This window comes from Furipterus horrens, unplaced genomic scaffold, assembly GCF_987537825.1.
Source record: "Furipterus horrens unplaced genomic scaffold, mFurHor1.1.pri manual_scaffold_8, whole genome shotgun sequence".
Classification (NCBI taxonomy): domain Eukaryota; kingdom Metazoa; phylum Chordata; class Mammalia; order Chiroptera; family Furipteridae; genus Furipterus; species Furipterus horrens.
The window spans coordinates 16,342,279-16,365,166 of NW_028327178.1; the positions used below are offsets into that span (position 1 = coordinate 16,342,279).

General features: G+C 41.2%; 1 protein-coding gene, 1 non-coding gene and 1 pseudogene across 2 annotated transcripts in view; 1 reads left to right on the top strand and 2 right to left on the bottom strand.

The window, feature by feature from the left end:
* Nucleotides 1-2,027, bottom strand: part of ME2 (malic enzyme 2) — a 39,987-nt gene extending 37,960 nt beyond the window's left edge. Inside the window, exon 1 of the mRNA XM_090285492.1 lies at nt 1,811-2,027. The gene's annotated coding sequence lies outside the window, so the exon portion shown is untranslated. The remainder of the gene's footprint in view (nt 1-1,810) is intronic.
* Nucleotides 2,028-13,290: 11,263 nt separating this feature from the next.
* Nucleotides 13,291-13,434, bottom strand: LOC150002553 (small nucleolar RNA SNORA1; annotated as a pseudogene).
* A 2,879-nt stretch (nt 13,435-16,313) lies between these two features.
* Nucleotides 16,314-16,448, top strand: LOC150002554 (small nucleolar RNA SNORA1). Its single transcript, XR_016512873.1, has one exon. It is a non-coding gene; the product is annotated as a small nucleolar RNA SNORA1 (small nucleolar RNA).
* Nucleotides 16,449-22,888: the final 6,440 nt, after the last annotated feature.

The following is a 22,888-nucleotide window of genomic DNA, read 5'->3' on the forward strand; positions in this document are numbered from 1 at the left end:
TACCTTTTTAAAAAATCAAATGTAATTTTTATATTTAGTATTAATTTATTTCTCTAACATTGATCCTTAGTGAACAAACTATAGGTTTTAGTGTTATTTGTTTTCAAATGTGGCAGTTAAGTTTTTCTGAAATTCATCAACATAACTTTGAATTTATTTTAGTTTATAATAGGAGTTAATTTACAAAAGAAATCCTCAAATGATAAATGCTTTCATTTATGAATTTTAATGTGCTTTCATAACAAATATTTAAAAAGACAAAAACATTACACATTAATATTTTCTAAAGGTGAAATCCATAAGCAGGTCTTTCTCAGGAAAAACTATTGAGCACAAACAAAAAGCATGGTTTAATTCTCAAAAGAATGAAGAACTTCTACGAAAGCATAGCCCAACATTTCCTATTAATGCGTAAAGGTTCTATCAGCATTTCTGGTCTCTATGTCTAACTTTTAAATCTTTATAACTACCATAAAACTGTCAGATACAGGTTACAAATCAAAACTCACAGTCCAATATTAGAAGACACAGTTAAACTGTCTTTTTTTTTCTGTATTTCTGCAAACCATTTAACATAGCAACATGTAACTCAACTAGTTAGTTACACAATAAATTATGTGTATCTGCACTTTGCGTAACTGCTAAACTAGCAGGTATATGTTTCATATATATGTATATATATATATATATATATATATATACATATATATCAAACTGTATTTTAGTTGCTTGGCAACTAAAGATCAAAAGTTATGAATACAATATTGCCACTAGCTTTACAGGTTTAAGAGGGGTCTGGAGCTATTAAGTTAGATTGCTGGGTTTGAATGCAGGCTTTGCCACTTAAAACCTATATTCTTGGACAAGTTACATAACCTTTCTAAGCTTTTGTTTCTTAATTTGTAAACTGGATAGAATAACTACTATTTCAAAGCGTAATTTGGAGACAATTTATGCAGAGAACAGTGTCTGTCCCATAATTAACATTACGTGCTTCTATTGTTATCATCATCAATTGCAACACTAGAAGTCTAGAAATAACAATGCTGTTAAATGCTTTGTTTAAAAGTGACTGCCGCAAGTATTAGGAAAGTAAATCAGATATGAAATAATTTCCATAAGAAAGCACTTCGGTTGAGAATTAATATTTCACTAAGCTCCTCATCAAAGGACAACACATATTTTCTAGGATTATCTTCGCAACCAAGAAAGAAAAGTCAAATCCAAGACCTTGAATACAACACACAAGCAGAGACAGTTACCATCAGCATCAAACACCTGCCAATCCTGGTCCACAGATGCCATTTCATATGAAGGGACAGAGTCATTCCAATCTTAGAACTTTCTAGCCTTCAACAAACTTCTTTAAAGCGAAGAACAAACACAAACACACACAAAATGCCTCTTATCAATTCATCCCTACATAAAAGGAGACCTATTTGCCAAAGGGGTTTGGAGCCCCAAAATCGGTCTTAAAGGGCGCGGGAGAAGAGGAAAGAGATGCTCGCGTTCTGGAGGCCAAAGGGCCTCACTCCGGGGCTGGAAACCAGAGAGTCGGGACATGAAGTCGCGCCCCAAAACCGGACACCGGGATCGAGTCTCAGACGGTCGAACCGGGGTTCCGCGACTTGACCCTCAGCGAGCCCCTTCCCTTCACTCCGCCGCCCCATTCGCCAAGCCGGGACTTGGCCGGCCGCACTCGCGGAATCCAGCGGCAGGTCTGCGCTCGGCTCCCCGGGCCAGGTGGCACAAGGCCGACGCCCGCTCTCCTTCCGGAGCTCCCGCCCGGCCCCGCCGCACGGATCCTTACCGACGTCTCCCTCTGCGACAGGTGGTGCTGCTGGCAAAGAAGCCGAAGACCTGCAGCTCAAGCAGGCGATGATCAGCTCCTGCCCGGCCCGGCCCTCCCCTTGTTTGAGCCTCCCGTAGCCAGCGCTGGCTCAGGCTCGGACTGGCAGCAGCAGCCAGTCACCGGCGGAGGCTGCCAGTAAAGCAACGTAGTGAGAGGGTGGGATCCGAGGGCCGAGGGGTCGCCAGGAGGCCCGGCAGGGCCCCATGGGCGGAGACTGACGGGCACGCGGGCCAATACGGAGCCAGGAAGTTGGCCCCGATGGGCGGGGCTCCGCCTCAGAGGTTTGAAGCCCATGCGTTCTGTTCCTGCACGGCAGATCGTTCCTTTGTCGGGATTCGTAAAGTTACAGTTTGCAGATCCAACTTGCGCCTGCGTGGACACGATCTCCAGGAATGTGAGAAGGGCCGTGTAGAACCGTAGCTGGTTGGTTTATAGCGGACCTCGCATCCCGGGGACTGGAGGGGGTGTCGTTAGTGATGGCTGCGCGTTCGCGCGAGAAGAGGCTCTGCGCAGGCGCGGGCGGGGCTGGGGATAAGTCTGCGGGTACCAGTCTCCCAGCCCAGCTGGAGGGAAGGCTAGAAGTTTGGGAGCATCCCGGGCAGCCAGTGCAGGTTGGAAGAGGATGACGGCAAGGTTTAGGAGCTGGATAAGGTCAGGAATGAAGAGACAGAAGAGGGAGGACCCAGGAAATGTGAGGCCTCCGCCCTTTAGGAACGTTTTCTGCTCCTGAGCTGTTTTTGTGTGGCTAGGACTCGCCCTTCTGCATAAACCTTAGCCAGTCTCCACTGCTGCTGACACAGTTAGTGACTGGGAGGGAACTTACTAAGGATCCCTAGCAGCGCAGTCACTATAAATAGATACTCCACGTTCTCTCTCAGGAAGGCAATGGAACAGTAAATTGTCATCTTCAAAGAAGCAAGGACTGAAACTTAACATTGGGTTGACCAAAAAGTTTGTTTAGTTTTTTTCCCTATGATGGCTGTAGTAGTGCTTAGCTGTCTTCAACTTCATTCAAAACAATTTTGTTAGATTACATTGTAACAGATGTTATATCAGCATGCACTTTTTAAAAACTTACCAAAATTGGTGAATTTTTGTGCAGCCATTTTAATATTGAAGATGGATGAAGATATGCAACATTATCGGTGTGTTATGCTTTTTTATTTCAAGAAAGGTAAAAATGCAACTGAAATTAATAGAAAGATTTGTGCAGTGTGTAGAGAAGGTGCTGTGACTGATTGAATATGTCAAAAGTGGTTTACGAAGTTTCTTGGTACTATTGACATTTTGGCCAAATAATCCTTTGCTGTGGAGCTCTCTTATACATTGGAAGATGTTTAGCAACACCCCTGACCTCTATGCATTAGTAGCCAATAGCGGAAGATAGCCAACATACTCAAAACATCCAAGACAATAAAATTATTGGTGAAAATGAAAAATGTGCCTTTTATTTCATGGAAAAAACTAAACAGATTTTTTGGCCAACCCAATACAGTATAATACATCTATACCCACCCACAGTTATGATATCAGGAGATATTTTTTTGCTTTTTTTTCCAGAAAATGTTATTACCAAGAATTCTTTAATAAAGTTTGTATACTCTTCAAGTATGGTAATGATAATTGAAATATAAACATGTAAAGGATAAAAGAGTGGCAAAGCAAATGGAATAAGAAAATTGAAAGTGATGGAAATACAGGACAAAATTGAGCAGAGGTAGAGAAAAGTGAATTGTCCTCTTCTAAACACGTTGACAATTATGTAAAACCTGAAGCAACAGTGCCAGTCTGAGAATGGAAGGGTGGGGCATGTTTGTGAACACTGTAGTTAGATGATAAATGATAGGTATGGCTGCTATACCACTGCGTAGAAGAGGGACTATAAATAAGCATCACCTACAATAACCTTGCAGGCCAGAAATTGTCAAGATGCAGCAAGTTGAATGAGGGAACTTTAAATATTACATCATAAATGCTTCATTAATGGAAGTAAAGTATTTTGCCTTTGAAAGACAGTTTGTCCTACATTAGAATAATTCCAGGTTGAAGGGGTGTAGACCTGTATTGTCTGCATGGTCTGGTGAGCTATTATACATTCTGGGCAGCCAGGAATGGTCCCGTCCTTTTTCTGAGGGTCCAAAGGAGGACATCAAGGAAGAAGCCTATAAGGAAATCACTTGATCCATGACTGTTTCAGGGCCATTCACTCCAAAAACAACAACAACAACAATGCACAATGCAAATGGTTTATTTTATATGTTGATTGGGATGGATATAAAATTCATGCAATGAGGTGTAAAGCACCTCATTCGGCGTGATGAAATTTTACATATACACACACCTGTGTAGTCATTGTCCAGACAGAGATATAGAAAATTCCTTATGCCTCTTTTTACCTACCACTCCCCCTTACAACTAACTACTTTACTGACTGACTAATGCTCGTAGTTCTGGGGAAGGACGTCAGTATGGATCAGTTTGTGAGTCCTGCATTGTTGAGACTTGAAGCTGCTGTCTCAGGTTTTGTCTACATTTTGGCTGGTGCACCTGTGAAATGGGAGGAGCCTTGAATGGAAGGCTGCTGGGGCACACCTGGTCACACGACTTCCCTATAAAACTCTTCAATGAGCAGAGTTTAAAGTGGTGTGTATGCCAGTTATCTCAGATGGGCACACATTCACCCACCTTTCTCAGACTCAAAGGAAGGTACTTGGAAAAAGTTTCGTATCAATTGCCATGAAAATAGAGCAGCTTTATTTCATCCAAACACCACAATGTGTTTCCTTAAGGAAAATCCATATCATTGAGTTTCAGAGAATTATGGAAGGTCATTCTCTTTCTAATGAGAGTGTAAGTGAGTAGGATTGCTGGCTTGAGGCCGACACATCATCTATAGCAAAAGCAGATAGATTGTGCTAATCACATGGTTAGATTTACACAACTCCATCTGCCTTAGAATAGAAAAACATTAATAATGAATGCTGACTGTGCCACTGAGAATTATCCTCCAATAAATTAAGGTCATTAAACATGCAAACTCTTTAAAAATACAAGAGAAAGTAAACAGTATATCTAAAGGCATTTGTACTAAACACTGCAGAAACAAACTTCCTGTCAGCCTAGTGGGAAGTAAGACAAAAGCATTTGGTGTAGGTTAGTGTTATCATTAAGGAACAGTAATGTTTTCATTATTCCCAAAATACAATGAAGTGCTAATGATGATAATTACCTCCAAGAAAAAGTACTAACAATTCTTTATATAATTAAAATAAATATAACTCTTCAGGCTATCTAAAAGTGTAAACTAACACCATAATAAGCCATGTCTTCATTACCAAATATTTTAAGGTAAGATCTAGAGATTTTTGTGAAGAACAAAGAAGTTAATATAATAGGTTTACTAACAATAGAACATTGACTCCTCAAGGCAAGATAACACTTTGGTATTTGTAGGTAATATTGTACCACACTTGGTTTTCCTCTAGGACTTTTGGGTGACCTGGAAGGAGTAAGACAGACATTACCTAGCATCATGTCATCATGGAAGTATATCTTTCGTTTATGAAAGTGACATGGTCTTCCTAAGGACACCCCTAAAATCTTCCTGAGCCTGAGGTTGCTTGGTGTTACTTATTCTAAATCCTAGTTGGTTCCATCGTTATCTATAAGCCTTTAAGAGAAGACTCAAGGAACAGCAACCTTGGCATTGTCAGCAGCAATGCGGGACTTCATTTCAAGAGTTTGGCAAAGAAAGAATTTAGAACCATGACCCCTAGCGCAAGAGGAAGTGTAGCAAGAAAAGCAAAAGTACACTCAGAATAATTAGAGCGGGCTGCTTAGAGCTCTCTTGGCCTTTTAGAAATGGGAGGAAGAGTTGAGCCTAGGTGTGGCTGCCTTGGCTCTTTAGAGAGAAAGTCACAGAGGCAGAAGAAGTGAGTCAGCTCAGCTGCATGAACTCAGCAAACAAGTTACAGAGGCAAAAGGAGGGCCGTTGGCGATAGGTTCCAGGGGTTTGCCCAGGGTGAGCTGCTCCCTGGTTTTAAGTCTGAGAAGCTTTAGAGCTTAGGAGAGAGAAATGCAAAGATGTACGGGGAAGGTATTGGTGTGCTCCAGGGAGAGAGTACAGTAGGTCCTTTGTCGTAACGCTTAAGGAAGAGTTCTTGCAAGGGAAAAGAGGCAGGTGAGTCAGTGGGGCCAGTTTGAATCAGCCGTCTGTCTCAATTTTCTCATTCCACTTGCCAAGGAATTTTCCTAGATTCTTACTGTCCCACCTCAGCACTACCTGGGAGAGTGTTAGAAAAATGAATTCTGGATCCCCATTCCAGACCTATGACATTAGAATCCACCATACCCTGGTGTTCCATGCCCATAAACTTTTGAGAAGCATGGAGGAACCCTGAAGTTCTAGCTGCTGTGAACACATGCCTCGGTGAATGGATTTTTGTTTATAGAGAATAATATGAATCCCATGATACTTTCTTTACCTTCAAAAAATCCCTGTGCCAAGGCAAACACAATTGTTCTTTCCTTTCCACACTGAGAATGTTATGCTTACACCATGAGCAATGCAATTTTGTTGTTCATTCACCAGATGTGTCATTATGAACTAGACACTGGATAGAATGTTTGCACAAAATAGGATGGGTGCAAAGTCTCTGGCTGTTGCTTGAGGGGGGGAAATCCCAAGAATGCTTGCCTCGATCATCCAACTAGTGTTCCTGGTATCTTGAGCAGAACTCAACATATTAGTCCTTAATAGGCCCTGCAGGTGACATGTTTGGAAGACTACATAAGCTACTTCTTGAGATTCTCTCTCTTGGGGGAAGTACAAAGGCATTTATCTATAAAGTGTTTAAGATTTTTCTGCCAAGAGAGTAGCTATAACGAATATAGTAATTTAAGGGAACCAAAATTGAAATTGGCTTAGATTATCCAACATATTTTCCTACCGAGCAATTAATGAGAGGTTCTTTGTCATACATGAGGTATCCGAATTCTAAAAACAGCTTTGGTTGAAAATTTCAGATCTTTTACATCAGTGAGACATGGTCTAACCACAAAAGAAATCTGGCAGATATGCCTTTTATCCTAATACTGTTTGACTTTTAGACTTGCTAGCATTCTAAAGTGCTTTCCAAAGTGAATCACCTCCCACACCAAGCTGCACTTCTGGGCTGGGAATTCTTCCAGATATTCTTTTTGTGGCCATTGGTTTCCTTAGGAATGTCTAGGGACCTCCGGCACCTCCCAGGAGGGTTTGTTTGTTTGATTGTTTGAGAGAGAAAGGGAGAGAAGAAACACTGATTTGTTGTTCCACTCACTTATGCATTCATTGGTTGATTCTTCTATGTGGCCTGACCAGGATTGAACCCACAACCTTGGCATATTGGGACAACACTAACCAACTGAGCCACCTGACCAGAGCCTCCCTGGAGCTTTGACTCAATTCCAGTGGTTCACATGAGGACTTCACCATCTTGGAGCCTGCACCAGCTACCGCAATTAATCGGGAGCATTCTGTTTTAACAGGCATCCAAAGAGAAGTAGGCTATCTCTCCTTCCTTACAACTGAACCAAAATTCTATTGCTCAGACAAACATGGAATAAATGATTAGTCCTAAACAATACAACCTTGAAAAAATTACATATGAATTCCAACTTATTAAGGGCACCAAATGGTGCAAACAGAATCTGTTGTTCATATGTGTATCTTTATGCCTGCAAGTAGCGATGATGAACCATAAGCTTTGTTCATAAAATACCAGGTCGAGGCTTCTTAATCTTTTTTGTGCAATGGATGCCATTGACAGTCTGGTGAAGACTACAGAATTTTTTTTTTTTTTAAGTGCATAAAACGGAATACATAGACTACCCGAAGAATCCTATTATAATTAAATAGTTATCAAAATGTTTTTAAACCCCAGATATGTGGTATAATAATGCATGTGCTACTTTATAATGCATGAAATCAAACTCTAATGGTGGATATAGTAACTAGTAATGATGAGTATAAACGCTATTTCAAAGTTTCTGCAACCGCTATAAGGTAATATGAAAAATCTGTGATTTCGGTTAATTCTAGAGGCTTGTAGCCTAAATTCATAACCAAAGCAAAATGCTAAATTCCATTTAGAGATTAATGAATATAAATCTATTTTTCTCAGTTCAAGTTCAAATACTTCCTGTACTAGGTTATCTGTTTTTATCAAAGTTCAGATAAGAACCTAGGTCTACCTGTTGGCCATTCATGAGTTCAACTTTTGATACTAAAAGATTTTGTCACATCTCTAATTTTAAGGTTATGTGGAGACCTTCTCTGTTTACAGGTCATTTGTGACTCTCAGTAAATTCTACTCCATTTCATTGTATTGAGCTATGTTTGGGATGATGTTACCTGGGCTTTCCTGTCACCAGATGACTCAGCATTCTTACACAAATGCAAATTTGCCTGATTAGCACCACAGAGGTTGCTTTCAAGTAGAAAAGGGTCCACATTGCCGAGCCTCCAAGGTTTATAACTTAGAAAACTTCTCCTAACCATTTCTGTTCCTTGTTAAGAGGAATTTGTGCCTGGGCAGATACTCTTAGACATGTTAAAAAAAGCAATGTCTTATAGCATTCTTACCCTTGAAGTAATTACTGCGGAATACATTTTTGAAAACCTACCATGAAGATTTCTTTTTAAGCATTTTATAATTTTTCTTGATAGAACAATACATTTTAACTCATGGAGATAAATGCCTTTGTATTTTTCTATTTCATTTACATTCTCTGAATAGGCTTGCAAAGCAACAATGATCTTTGTGTGAGTTTGGGGAAGGAATAGGATTTTATTTCATGCCAGCTGTGAAAATTACATTCAAAAAGCATTATGCCAACTGTGAGAAAATGACAATTGAAGTGTTCTCTCCCGAATTTAGCCCATTCTGTTCTCGTTAGGGCAGAAAGGAGAAGAGAGAAAAAAATGTGAGAAGGAACAGTCCGGAGCTCCTTTTACTGGGTCCAATGGGAGAACCTGACTCACCTCCATGTTTCCACGCCCTTCCGGCGAAGAGCCTGCAGCTCTGCCCTCTCAGATGAAACTAGTCCCGTCTTCATCTCATAGGACTTGGCTTCTGTCACCACAACTTTATTAAAAATGGGCAAAATTTCTGTTACCAAGCAAAAGGGTGTTCTTTCACGTGGCGCCTTGGTGTAAAACCCAGTAATTGGTGTTGAGGAAAACAGGTCTTTATTTACAATATTCCACCCGGGGCTGGGGGGAACAGTTATGAACTCTCCTGCTCAGAGCCCTCTTCTGTCATGGGACCCAGCATTTCTCTTGCTCCCCAAAAGTCTAAAAGCCAAAAACATGCCCAGAAGTTCCCTATTCCTTATCTGTCAGCTGTCTCCTTCAGGATCTGGGGTACGATGTCGTCAGCCTCCATATAACAGGCCAGGAATGCATGTGCCGTGTTGCGCTGGATCATGGTAAAGGCCAGAAAAATCCAGAAAAGTTCAGAAAGTCCAGGCGAGCAAAGCAGAGTTCTTGGCGGCTTGGAGTCCACTGAAGTCCGCACAAATTAAGGCAGCAGCAGGCCAGCTCTCTTACCAGCCCAGGCCGCATGGCTGAATTATTCCTACGAACTGCACAGCTGCTCCTCCCTTCTCTCAGACCGCAAGGCTTTCCCTCTACTTCCTTGCAAACCGTGTGGTGTTCTTCCCCTTTCAAAACCACAGGATTCTTCCCCTGCAAATGGCTGCCACCTTATTTTAAAATCCCTGACTGTGGCCTGTGATGCAGTGGGTGTGGTAACCGGTTCTGACCATTAGCAGAACCTTGCGCAGGCCCTGTAAGCTCTTTTGTCACCATGCTATGGTCAAAACCCCCTCCCATCTCCTAGGGGCTTTGGAAGAACCATGGCTATTTGCATAGCTAAGACACTAGCTACCTGTCATAGATATGCAAAGGCATCTCTTAGGAATAATGGCTGTGCTCCACTGAGTCCCATCCCCCAAATTTTTGGGCTGGCCTTCATTCAGCCTGTCACACTTCCTCTTTTTTGGTGCAATTCAAACCTCTTTTCACTCCCCAACTTCCTTATTCTTGGAACAAAATTTGACCCAACTGAGCTCCACTCCTTCTTGAAATTCTCCTTTGGTTTCCCGGGCACAATACTTCTCTGGATCTCTGTCCTCACCTTTGCCATCTCCTCTTCCTCCTGCTCCACAATGAAGGGTGATTCCCAAGGCCCAATCCTAGCGATAATCCATTGAAACCTTTGATAGTGTCTGCTTGTAATGTAAGCCCTGACGGGTTTTTTTTTTTTTTTTTCTTTTTTGTAATGCAAGGACCTGACTTAAACTATGGCATCCACTTCGAGGGTGGCACTCTGGATAAACACATCACCAGCCGTACAACGAGATAAAGAGCCAGCCTGCCTGTCCCCTGCCAAGGCTGCTTTGTTTTAGAGACCTTGGTTGATTTCAGTAAATAACCCTTTGGGCATTTATCTCCCGCCCATCCCTACTTTGAAATACCCACTCTTATGTTTCAAATTCATCAATAAAGAGTGAGCCTAGGAAATCACAGGCCCCAAACCTATTTATGTTTTCAAATTTCTTTACGATTATTGCTGAAAGGCATAATCTGCAGGGAAATTCTGGCACGTGCTAAAACATGGTTGAACCTTGAGACATTATGCCAAGTGAAATATGCCAGTCACAAAAAGATGGATACTGTACAATTTCACTTACAGAAGGTTTCTAGATTAGTCAAACTGATAGAGACAGGAAGTGGAATGGTGCCTGCAGGTGCCGAGGCAAGTGGGGTGTTGTTTAATGGGTACCAAGTTTCAGTTCTGTAAGATGGCTGCACAACAATGTGAATCTACTTAACACTATTGAACTATAAACACTTAAAAATGGTTCAGACAGTAAATTTTACATGGTGTGCATTTTACCACAATTCAAAATAAAAATAGAGCAGAGAGGTCCAGGAAGATAAAAATTATGTATGTCATTTAGGAGTGCATTTCAGATCTTAGGAACATAGTTTTAATGGCTAGTTGGAAATCGGACTCAGTGGGTTGAGGAGCAAGTGTGAGGTGAGGAAGTAGAGACTGACTCTCTCTTGAGAAGAGATAAGCAGGGGAGAATAAGTTGAGCAAGGGCTAAGGGGACAGTGAGGTCAAGGAGGAGGGTTTGAAGCATATTTAGAAGTGGAAGGAGGAGCCTGCAGAGGAAGATCAATGACATAGAGTGCGAGGAAGGAGCAGAGGTGGGTTAAGTTCGGTTTGAGGCCCTGGGTGCAGAAGAAAATATTAGGTCCCTTAAAAAAGAGAGAGAGGAAAATAAAAATATAAGTTAATCTTATTTTTAAATAAATAAAAAATATTATGTACTATTAATGTTTTATTTCCAATAAACTTGAATATAATATATGTCATCGTCATCGGCAGCCGTCCGTCTCGAGAGACGATGGCGTAGCTTCCCGAGAGTCTATCTGCACCGCCGAGAATGGCTGTGCAGTCCGACTCGGGAGTGACAATCCCTGCCGCACTTGTTACAGGTGAAGGCAGATGGCCGTTGTTGCTGCTGTTGACGCTGCTTCCGCCTCGATCTTTTCTGGACCGCCTCCTCGTTGCGCGCGGCCTCTGCGCGTGACGTACCTTGCCTGACCGCGAGCCTCCAGGCTAGGCGGTCGTCTGCTTGAACTTCCCATGTGTTGAGATTGATGGAGCATTGTATGTATAATATACTTAATGGTAGCATAATAGTAATCACAAAGTTTTGAACTAATGGTTAAACATAAAATTCAAAAATTATTCATAAACTATGAAAATCCAGGCACTGATGTAACAAAAGGAATTAATTTTTATCTTAATATAATTTCAACATTAGGAATTAATTTTATTTTAATATAATTTCAACTTACCTGAATATTTATTTATATGCACAGAAATTATTTTTAACACCATAAATGAAACAAGTACATATCCACAAACTAATTTACATCCCTGCGTATTTGTGTATACTGTATTGTAAGTCTGCCCTGCAGGAGAACCTTTGTAAGTACAAAGTAGCAAATACGATTCTATTGCTCCAATGAGCGGTAGCGCAGCCGCGCGGGGGCCTATGCAGCATGGTATGTGTGTAGTGTGCTGCATAGCAATGAAATAATGAAAATAAGCGAATATAAACATACTATCAGGTTTTACTGCCAATTGTAAACTTGTACGTAATTAAAATTGCACATATGAAACCCAACTTGGTGTCATTAGAAAAAAAGTGTAAAGTTGGGGTTTTGCGGGGCCCTTCTGAAGTCAGGGCCCAGGGCATGCGCCCGGCACGCCCACCATTGAATCCCCCTCTGTGAAGGAGCAGAGTCCTGAGCAAGCAGAGGCGGATGGGGCCTGGCCTTGGGCAGAAGGGACAGCTGATTCTTCCCTGGGGGAAGCAAAGCAATAGGAAGGGAGTGGGTGTCGATACACTTACAGATCGGAGAGTGATGGGGATAGCACGCATGATCTCAAGATTTCCTCCATGATATAGGGAGCAATAGAGAGGGACCCCTGAAGAAAAGGATGAGGGAGGAGCTGAGGGCCTAGGTGAGGTGGGAGACCAGGGACTTGTAAGTGTTCTCGAAAAGACTGACAACATTTTCTCTGGCAACTAAGTAAGAGTGAAGACAGATTATAGCACTGAGCTAGGCTTGGGGTGTTGTTGGAGAGATGCAACAGAGGGATGGGGTGAGAGGGAATCAAAGGTGCTGGTAAGAGCAGGATTTAGATGATCAGCCAAGGAGTCTAGGGTCATTGGGGACATGGAGAAACCTGGAAGAACTACTAAAAAAATTGGAAGAAAATAAAAAGATACAGAGACTGATATTTCCAAAAGGTCAAAGGCATTTATAAGGGGAATGAGACAGTTGGAAACCCAGACAGCCAGGGTATCACGGACAGAAAGTAAGTACTGGGTGAGGCAGTTGCCCCTGATGGCAGGACAGTGTCATCCAGGAGGAGTGCACTGGAGGTCACATTGGAGTCACAGGCTCTGTGAAGGGGCTGCATATATATGAATTGGAATGGAAAGAAGACTGTGAGCCAGGTCAGTACAGAATGTCCCCAATTGGATGTCCCACAATAGCTCATATTTGTAAGAGCAAAATCAAGCTCAGCATATTTCTCTTTTGTGGGCCACTCCTCCCAAATGTGCCATTTCTGGATATACCATTTCTCTAGACCCATGTCATAAAGAGGACATAGGACTGGGAGTTAGGGTAGCGGGATTCAAATTCTGCTTGGCAGTTCTCTCAATATATATTTTTTCCCTTAGAAGTTTAGTAATAAGAAGTACACTGTTATTTTGATAGGTGATGTAAGATATATTATTCCTTAATTGCTTCTAAAATTGAAAAGTCTTATTATATCCAGTTTTTATTCACTGAGCCTAGCAAAAAATGTTACGGATCTCATTATCACCACTGCCATAAAATGACTGTAATGGAAGCATAACCTCTGTCTCAATGTAGCCACATCAATAATGTCTGGACACCATGTACAAAAACAGGGCCCGTTTTCATCAGTATTTCCTATAAAACTGATCTCTGCAGGATTATTCTGAAGACCAAATTAAATGAGCATGTGAAAATTCTCAAGTGTATAACCAGGAGTGTAGTAACTGCTCATTGGATATCAATGGAATCTGAATGTGATTTTTTTTCTTCTTTCCCTATAATGAATTTATCACAAAGTCCTAATTTTTGTTCTTTATGTGGCCAAATCTCATTGTTTGTTAATCAGCAACTTCATGGGATGACTCATCAACAACTCAGAGAACCAGTACCCCTGGGACCTCAGCACAAATCTTCCCTTTCCCTCAGCTTTGCAATATTCTAAATCTAATCTCCACCCTCATTTGCTGGGACCTTGAATATGTTCCTTACTCATCCGGTTTCATTTTCTCCTGTGATCGACAGGGAATACAAAAGAGTTGGTTCTAATGTAAAGTGCCAGGTAATCACTATACTTATCTCAAATAGAACTCACTTGGATTTACAATTAAATCTCATCCCTGTATAGACTAACCTCTGGACTGAGAGTTTAGTGACAATATGTGATAAATGATTAACATAATTCCCTGGAAAAAAAATGTACCTCAAGAGTTTATAGGTGGAGGTTGAAGTTCTTTAGTCAACAAAAGTTGTTGACTAAACTTACTACTAGCATATTAATGGAGTGTCAAGAGGAGTGATTAAGTTTTTTTCAACTTAATTTGACTTTGGTAGCAACCCTTGGATGAGGAGGGTAACTCTGGCTTCATTCCTGAAGTCTGTAGCAAAGGTGAGTGGAGATGCTAGTATCTGAGTTGGCCAGGGAAGAAAGAGCCCTTGGGGCTGGGTAGTAGAAAGGTCATGTGGATTTCTGAACCTAGGAGGTCGATTATGTTTATCAAGGGTTGAGGAACCATAAAGAAAAGCAGCCTTGGCATGTGGAAAGGTGAAAAGTTCCATTTTGAGGTGCTGGCTCTGTGAAGACAATCTAGTCATGGGAAGCCAGATCAGGACTAATGGGGCTCAATGGTCAATACCAACCTAACATCCAATGAAAATTATACCTAAGTTGGGAGGGATGGTCTGCTAGGCAGTATGTGGGTGATATGACCTTTCATCCAATCAGATAGAGGTTCTGCCCAATCCCCGTGCTGATTCAGGCTAAGTTGGTTTGTGAGGACAGTGTCCTGGGTTGGGGAGAAACAGCCTGGCATTGTGAGCCCTGGTGTTGGTTTCTTGAAGAAATAATTTGGCTGACCAAGATGTTCCAGTGATTTAGTTGGAGGACCAGATCTGCTGATTTGCAGTGGAGGAAAGTTTATCACTTACTCATCTGATTGCTCTCAGAGATATAGTGCTTACATTCTAAGAAAGGAGTTAAGTTGGCTTCTTAGAATTTAAGCCTGCCTGCAGCTAATGCCTATGCCCAGCTCTGACTTCTTTAAGAATAGCAAGTAAACCCATTCACTGGGAAAGCAACAGGTGAGAAAAGGAAAGTCAGATTATGAAGTAAAGTATCACCTATGAAGATAACATGATCCTTTGCCCACTTTTTAATTGGGTTGTTTGTCTTACTGGTGTTGAGTTGTATAACTTATTTATATTTTTTGGAGATTAACCCCTTATCATATATATCATTGGGAAATATGTTCTGCCATACAGTAGGTTGCTTTTCATTTTGTTGGTGGCTTCTTTTACTGTGCAGAATATTTTTAAATAGTTTAGTACAGTCCCATTTGCTTATTTTTTCCTTTATTTCCATTGCTCTATGAGACATGTTGGCAAAAATATTCCTCTGAAAGAGGCCTGAGATTTTCCTGACTATGTTTCCTTTTAAAATTTTTATGGTTTCACAACTTACGTTTAAGTCTATCCATTTTGAGTTTATTCTTGTATATGGTGTGAGTTGATGGTTTAGTTTCACTGTTTTGTACGTATGTGTCCAATTTCCCCAACACCATTTATTGAAGAGACAGTCTTTACCCCATTGTATGCTTTTGACTCTTGTGTCAGATATTAATTAACCATATAGTCGTGGGTTGATTTCTGGACTCTCTGTTCTGTTTCAATGATCTATATGCCTGTTCTTGTGCCAGTACCAGGCTGTTTCGATCACAGTGGCCTTGTAGTTTGATATCAGGCATTGTGATACCCCTACCTCTGTTCTTCTTTCTTAAAATTGCTGAGGCTATTCAGGGTCTTTTTTGGTTCCATATAAAATTTTTGGAATATTTGTTCTAGATCTGTAAAATATGTCATTGATATTTTAATAGGAATTGCACTGAATCTAAAGATTGCTTTGGGTAGTATGGACATTTTAAGGATGTTAATTCTCCCAGTCCATGAACACTGTATATACTTCCACTTATTTATACCTTCCTCAATTTCTTTCTTCAATGCCCTATAGTTTCCCATCAATAAATCAACAAACAACAAGAGCTGGTGAGGACGTGGAGAAAAGGAAATCTTAGTGCACTCAATGGAAATGCAGACTGGTCCAGCCACTGTAAAAAAACAGTTTCCTCAAAGAATTAAAAATGAAACCTCCTTTTGACCCAGCAATTCCACTTTTGGGACTATAGCCTAAGAATCCCAAAACACCAATTCAAGAGAATATATGCACTCCTATGGTCACAGCAATAGCCAAGATATGGAAACAGCCCAAGTACCTATCAGCAGATGTTGGGATAAAAAAGCTGAGAGTCATCCCACAAAGATGCTGATTAATATAAAATGAGGTTTGGCCATGTAAAGAACAAAAATTAGGACTTGGTAATAAATTCATTCTAGAGAATGAAGAAAAAGCTCACATTCAGATTTCATTGATATCTACTGAGCAGTTCCTACATTCCTGGTTATATACTTGGGAGCTTTCACATGCTTATTTAATTTGGTCTTCAGAACAACCCTGCAGAGATCAATTTTAAAAGAAATATTGATGAAAATCAGCACTATTTTTGTACATGGTGTCCAGGCATTGTTGATGTGGCTGCATTGAGACACAGGTTATGCTTCCATCACAGTCATTTTATGGCAGTGGTGACAATGAGACCCGTAACATCTTTCCGATATCCTTACTTTTACTTAACATACCTTGCAATGCTTAAATTTTAGATTTTATAATATGTATAGATGGTAAAATGGCAGATTGACTTGTATCCCTATGTTGCATATGGGGAAGCTGGGTTTACTACATTCTAGTTCATATGGAGGAAAATAAGTGGTAAGTCAGGAAGACAACAGATATCAGTATGTAACCAAGTTTACAGTAGTCTGTGGTATAGTGAGAAGAACAAAATGGCTCCAATAATTTCTTTTACTGAACTAAATGTATCAAGAATTAAGATTATCTTTTATCTAGAAATTAAATTTCTGGCCATAAAATGCCTTTTTAAAAATAACATGATGGTAATGGTTGGGAGGATGGTGGTATTAAGAATAAAACATTTTTCGGACTTCCGGCCAAGATGGAGGCTTAGACGGACACGCTAGGTCTCCCTCTACAACTAGAGAGGAATACAACTACATCAAAACAAAGGATAACTAGAAATTCCAGAAAATAAAACTACACGGAAGTCCAACATATGAAGTTATAAACCAGCGGTGCCATTTGGGCAGGTAAGAGTTAAAGAGGGCAGTGCTGTTTGCGGTCGCACCCGGAGCGGCGGGCAGCGAGGAATCCCGGCTGCGCAAGCCCCTGGCAGTGCGCAACTCTGGCGCTGGGGAGAGCGGCCGCCGCATCGCCTTGAACAGTGAGGCCCAGGGGGACGGGAGGACGGATCCCGGTCTCCTAGCTGAATAACTGTGTGAATCCATCTTGGACCCCCGCCCCCAAAGAAAGCACCACAGGGCTGCGAAATAGGTCGCGGACAGGCAGGCGCCGGTCGCTGATTTGTGACGCCAAACGGCACCGGTCGCTGGGTCATTACGAGTACACAGGCACTGCCCCGGACAGCCAGCCCAAGAAAACAAAACGCATCTGTCAAAATGAGGCAGACAACTATAGAGATCCCGGTGACACAACTCACCAGGCAGCAGATAGAGAACCTGACAGATGAACAGATAAGAAACCTGTCAGAGGCTCAGTTCTGGGCCATTGTTATCAGGTGGCTTACAGAATTCACAAAAGAGCAGGAAAAAGATAAGAAAGAAGCGAAAAAATTTCATAACGAAAGGAACAAAACCGCATACGAGATAGAAGGTGAGAAAAAATCCAGAGTTCATTTCAACAAACTGGAATATGGAGAAGGAACAAGCAGTCAACCAATGCAGTGAGAGGAAATGGGAAGCAACAATGAGAGGATCAGAAACCTCTGGGACAGCTATAAAAGACCCAACATAAGAATCATTGGTTTGCCAGAGAATGAGGAAGATGAACTAGAACTTGAAAAATTGAGTGAAAATATAATAAAGGAGAACTTCCCAGACTTGGGGAAGGGAATAGACTTGCAGGTCCAGGAAGCAAGGAGAGTTCCCAAGAGACTGGACCCAGGGAGAACCACTCCAAGACACATTATAATCAAAATGTCAAAAATTAAAGATAAAGAGAGAATCTTAAAAGCAGCAAGAGAGAAGAAAAGAATTATGTACAAAGGGGTCCCAATTAGACTATCAGCTGACTTCTCAAGGGAGACCCTACAGGCAAGAAGGGACTGGCAAGAAATATTCAAAGTAATGAAAATCCAAAACCTACAACCATGAATACTCTATCCAGCGAAATTGTCATTCAGAATAGAAGGACAGAGAAAGTGTTTCCAGGACAAAATAAAACTGAAAGAGTTCATTAGATCCAAACCACTGTTATATGAGATGTTAAAGGGACTGGTTTAAAAAAACAGAAGCTAGGGAGATGAAACAAAGGCAAACTAAATAGGCAACGAGAGTGGAAAAGGAACTGTGGGTACGGGAAGCATATTGGGGGGATGTCAACAGGGAGGGGGAATGGGGAAAGGGAGGGAGATGATATAGGAATTGGGGATCAAGGTAGGAGGGAATGGAATAGACGGAGAGAGGTTGGGAGGAACTGTATGCACAACTAATGGACATAATCTAAAAGGGGGGGACAACTGGAGGGAGGGGGGCCACCGGGTGGAGGGGAGCAGAGGGAAGGGAAATTGGCACAAATGTAATATTTTAATCAATAAAACACATTAAATCTGAAAAAAAAATAAAAAAATAAAAAATAAAAAAGAATAAAACATTTTTCCTTTTCAAAACAAAAGGCTTCTAACTCTATGAAGATTCCACGGGGGGAGACAGGGGACAGGAGATAAGGAAAGTTTACTGGCCTAGGAAAGTTCAAAAGTAAATGCTCAAACTAATAAACTTTCTGATTTAAGGAGCAAAGGGTGGTTTTTTGCATATAGAGTAAAATAATGTCAGAATAGAAGGGAACACAGAGATCATCTGGTTTGTGCAATTCCTCATTTTACAGATGAGGAATTTGAGGCCCAGAAATGTCAAGTGCTTGCTCAAAATCACTTGTTCTTTTATTTTTATATTTTCAAGTGATCCTAATTATAGTATTTATGATTTGTGTGTAAACATACATGGTCCAAAAAAGAAATCTATGAGCACTTATGAGACAAGGTATTTATCATAACCTCAAATTTATGCATAGCAAACTTTAAGAAAGTTTTATACCAATGCCTCTGAGTCTGTGCTACTATTTATAAGTATTCATAAAATAATTACGTTACATTGTTTTGCACTCAAGAAGTGTGAGCAGCAAAACAGCACCAGAACGTGACTGGACCTCAGTTCAGCAACATTGGTACTTGAGTTCAGCAAAGAAAGAATTCAGAGTGAAGGAACTCAAATTATAAGAGAAAGTTTATTTAGAAGGTCACAGACGTAGAAAAGGTGAGCCATCTGGGCTGCATGGGCTCAGGAAACAAGTTACAAAAGCAGAAGAAGGGCCGTTGGAGCTTAGAAAAGAGAAGTGTAGAAGGGATGCTTCTGGGGGAAGGAGAGGATGAAAGGCGTGGTGTGCTCCAGAGACACAGCTTGTAGGGGAAGGAAGGGGTTGGGGAAAGGCCCTGGCTCACTCAAGAGAGAGAAAGAGCATGTGCTGAGTCCTTTGTCTTGAGAGTTTTTATCTGGAGGTCTCAGAGGAGGATCTCAATAGAACATTCATCAGCTTTTCAGGTGTGTCCCCTCAGGGTCATGGTCTCTACTGACTGGTCGGCACCAGGACAGGGGGTCATTAGTCAATGCATCTTGTCCTGATATGAGCCATGGTGGTGCTCCAACTGGTTTTACTGCTTTTGGGGGGCCTGGAGCTGAAACACAACTGAGGCCTAGATGTTATCTCTAGTTCGACAAAAACTCTGACTCTGTCTGTGGTCAGCAGACCTGAGGCTTTGTTTCTGAGATTATATGATGCAGGTCAGAACCTCACTGTCTTAAGGGCTTAATGCTTAAGGGAGCGGACATGCAAGGACTTATATGGGAGTCATGTTAGGCTATTCTCCAGTCCCGTCGTTCCTCATCGGTGCTTGGTCATTCTGGGTGTGAGGTCCTTGTTTTCCCAGTTTTGCTCATTGCTAGGTACTCAGGACTTTCCACTCTGGTGACATTCCATACCAGGCCTATTGTTGCTATTCTGCTCACACCTGTCTAATGGCCTGCTACAGAAACATCTCAAGACCCTACAAGATCAGGCAAAGCCCTGACCTGTCAAAATACTCTTCTTATGCTTTCTTCCCTGTACAAAAGCAAAACATCCCTACCACTCATTAAGTAGTCTGTTCCAGTACTTATAATCAAATGGCAATATGACCTGTTCCATGGGCTTCAAGGTTTGTTGGCTCATTTGGTGTGAATTTACTCCCTGCCTGCTCTGTGTGACACACTGTGCCAACTAACAATGGGGGATCAGCAAGACCAGCCTTGCCATCCAGGAGATAAAAGTCTAATGGAGGAATCTCAATTATGAAGGACCTGCAGGTACAGTGGGTTATTGCAGTCCAGTTGGAAGTGCTGGGGGGGCTGCCATTCTTTGTGTTTGCACTGAGGAATGTCTCAAAGGAGATGACATTTCTAGGATCTCTGGTACAGGTGCCAAGCAGGTGGGATCGAGAGAAGCCTAGAGTAAGAGTTATTATAACAGATATATGGTTACTGAAGGCCTGCCCTGGCTGAGAACAGGAAAAAGAAGGACCCGAGACTTCAAGGAAATAAAGGCCAGAAATTGATGAATAATGAGGAAAAGGAGACAAAAAAAGGAGAGTGAGGCAAAGGTGCTCTTCCAAATTTCAGAATATTAAGTGATTGAGAAATTAGTGATGGCATTAGACAAAGCTAAATTCAGGGGAAGAAACTCTTTGGGTCCTAGTATTTCAGTGAGTTCATCTGAAAGCCAATTAATGCTCTTTATGGTAGCTTCTTATTTTATTACTAGTAAGTGCATCATAGAGAAGCAAAAATATAATATGTATGTAAATTCTGGATTATCCTTTTTGATTGCTGTCTCAGGAATAGACAAGGTCTGTGTCTGAGCTGGTGGCAGAGGCATACAACCTGGGCAGAAGCCTGTGCCTTGATAGCTCTCCTATCTTTTTCTAGAATGAGTGTGGTTCGCATCTCTGATTCTATTCTTAGACCTTAAGAGCTGGAAATTTGGGTGTGGACGGGCTTGTCAAGCCAGAAGGGGCATAAATTGAAACAGGACTGTAACAACAACTTTGTGCTCTGACTTTCGGCTCAGGAAGTATTGGGCCTGTTCTCAGATTTCAGGCCTGGAATATCCTCCTTGCACTGCAAAGTAAAACAAAGTGGAGCTATGAACCTATCTCACGGCTACGGATCTGACTCCGGTAGTTGGGCTACAAATTTGAATACAGCCTTCAAACCACAGGTGATTCTAAATTTACTAGGTAATTCTGAAACCTTTTGATATGTCTTAAATGTTTTGATATAGTTAAAGAAAGGACAAAAATACATAGCTGCACTTATAATACTGCAGAATCCATTGTTTCTAATTTTTGAGACACTTACATTTAGTAAACTAGGTTCCACACACACACACACAAATACATTAGTCCAGTTAACAGGTGCCTGCTTTCATTTTTACCAACATCTAGCCCACCATGACGAGCTGTGAACAGTGTTTTCAATCTCTTGTAACTTTTGTCTCTTACAAGGCTTCCTTTTATGGGAAATTCTACAATCTCAGAATAATTTTGCTTATTTGTTTTATAAAATAGTAATAGCCTGAGTGAGCATCATCAAACTGCACAGCGATAATGCTGGGAAGTTATGGGGCTTGAAGTCACGTTAGTTAAATAAAAGTAACTAGAAGTCCAAAGTAGCCCGCGCCTTAGAGACACACCTAACTAGAAAGGAAATTACCTGTCCTTGTGTTTTGTTTTCTTTTTCAGCCCAAGAACCACATAACCCATGACATAACTTATCTTGACACTTCACATTCTAAATAATGTAAATAAAACCAAGTGGTTTGTCTCTTCCAAGTGGGGACATTGTGGAAGCATTTCTGGATAATTAACATCATGGTTCTTTGGCAACATTCATGTTACGACCTAAACCTTAGGAGTCTGAGTAAAAAGCTAATGTTTTTGACTGGGGCGGCTCTTTACTCCCCACGAAGGGTGCTTTGTGCCTACTGCCAAGGGGGAATAACATGCTGATAAACCAGAGTAGAAGAAGCAAATATCTAGCAGCACATTCATACAGTTGAGATAGCCATGGGATTTATTTATTTATTTACTTATTTATTTGCTTATTTATTTATAGAGAGAGGGGAAGGAAAGGAGAAGGAGAGGGGGAGAAACATCTATTGGTTTGTCTCTTGCACATGCCTGCACTGACCAGGGATGGAACCCACAACCCAGGCATGTGTCTTGGCTGGGAATCAAACCAGTGACGTTTTGCTTTGCAGGACAACACCCAGCCATCTGAGCCACACCAGTCAGGGCGCCATGAGATTTATTAACAGGTGGAAAAATTCTTGGGGATAATAATTTTTATTTTGATATTTAAAAATTAATATAATTGAGAAAGTGACTGTCTGGCAGTATCTCAAATTCCTCCCTGGAGAGAGAGAGAGTCCTGTGGTTTTCTCAGCTGGATTCTAAACCCTGGACTAATCTTGGGTTCAGTTTCCTTGATTATGAATAAAGCTTCAGATCCTCCCTCTGCCACTGGGATGGGGGATGGGGAGTGACTATAAATGGCTATGGGATTTCTTTTGGGAGTGATGATGAAAATGTTCTAAAATTGATTTTGATGATGGTTGTATAATTCGGTGACTATGTTAAAAACATTTAATTGTACACTTTAAATGAGTCAACTTTATGGGATGAATTGTGTCCCTCTCTGAATTCATATGTTGAGGTTCTAAACCCCCAGTATCCCAGAATTAAGTTAAAAGGAGGTTAGCAGAGGGGTCCCTAATCCATTATGAACAGTGTCCTTATAATAGGAGGTTATAACACAGACATACAGAGGGCAGACATAGGGAGAAAACGGCCATCTTTAAGCCC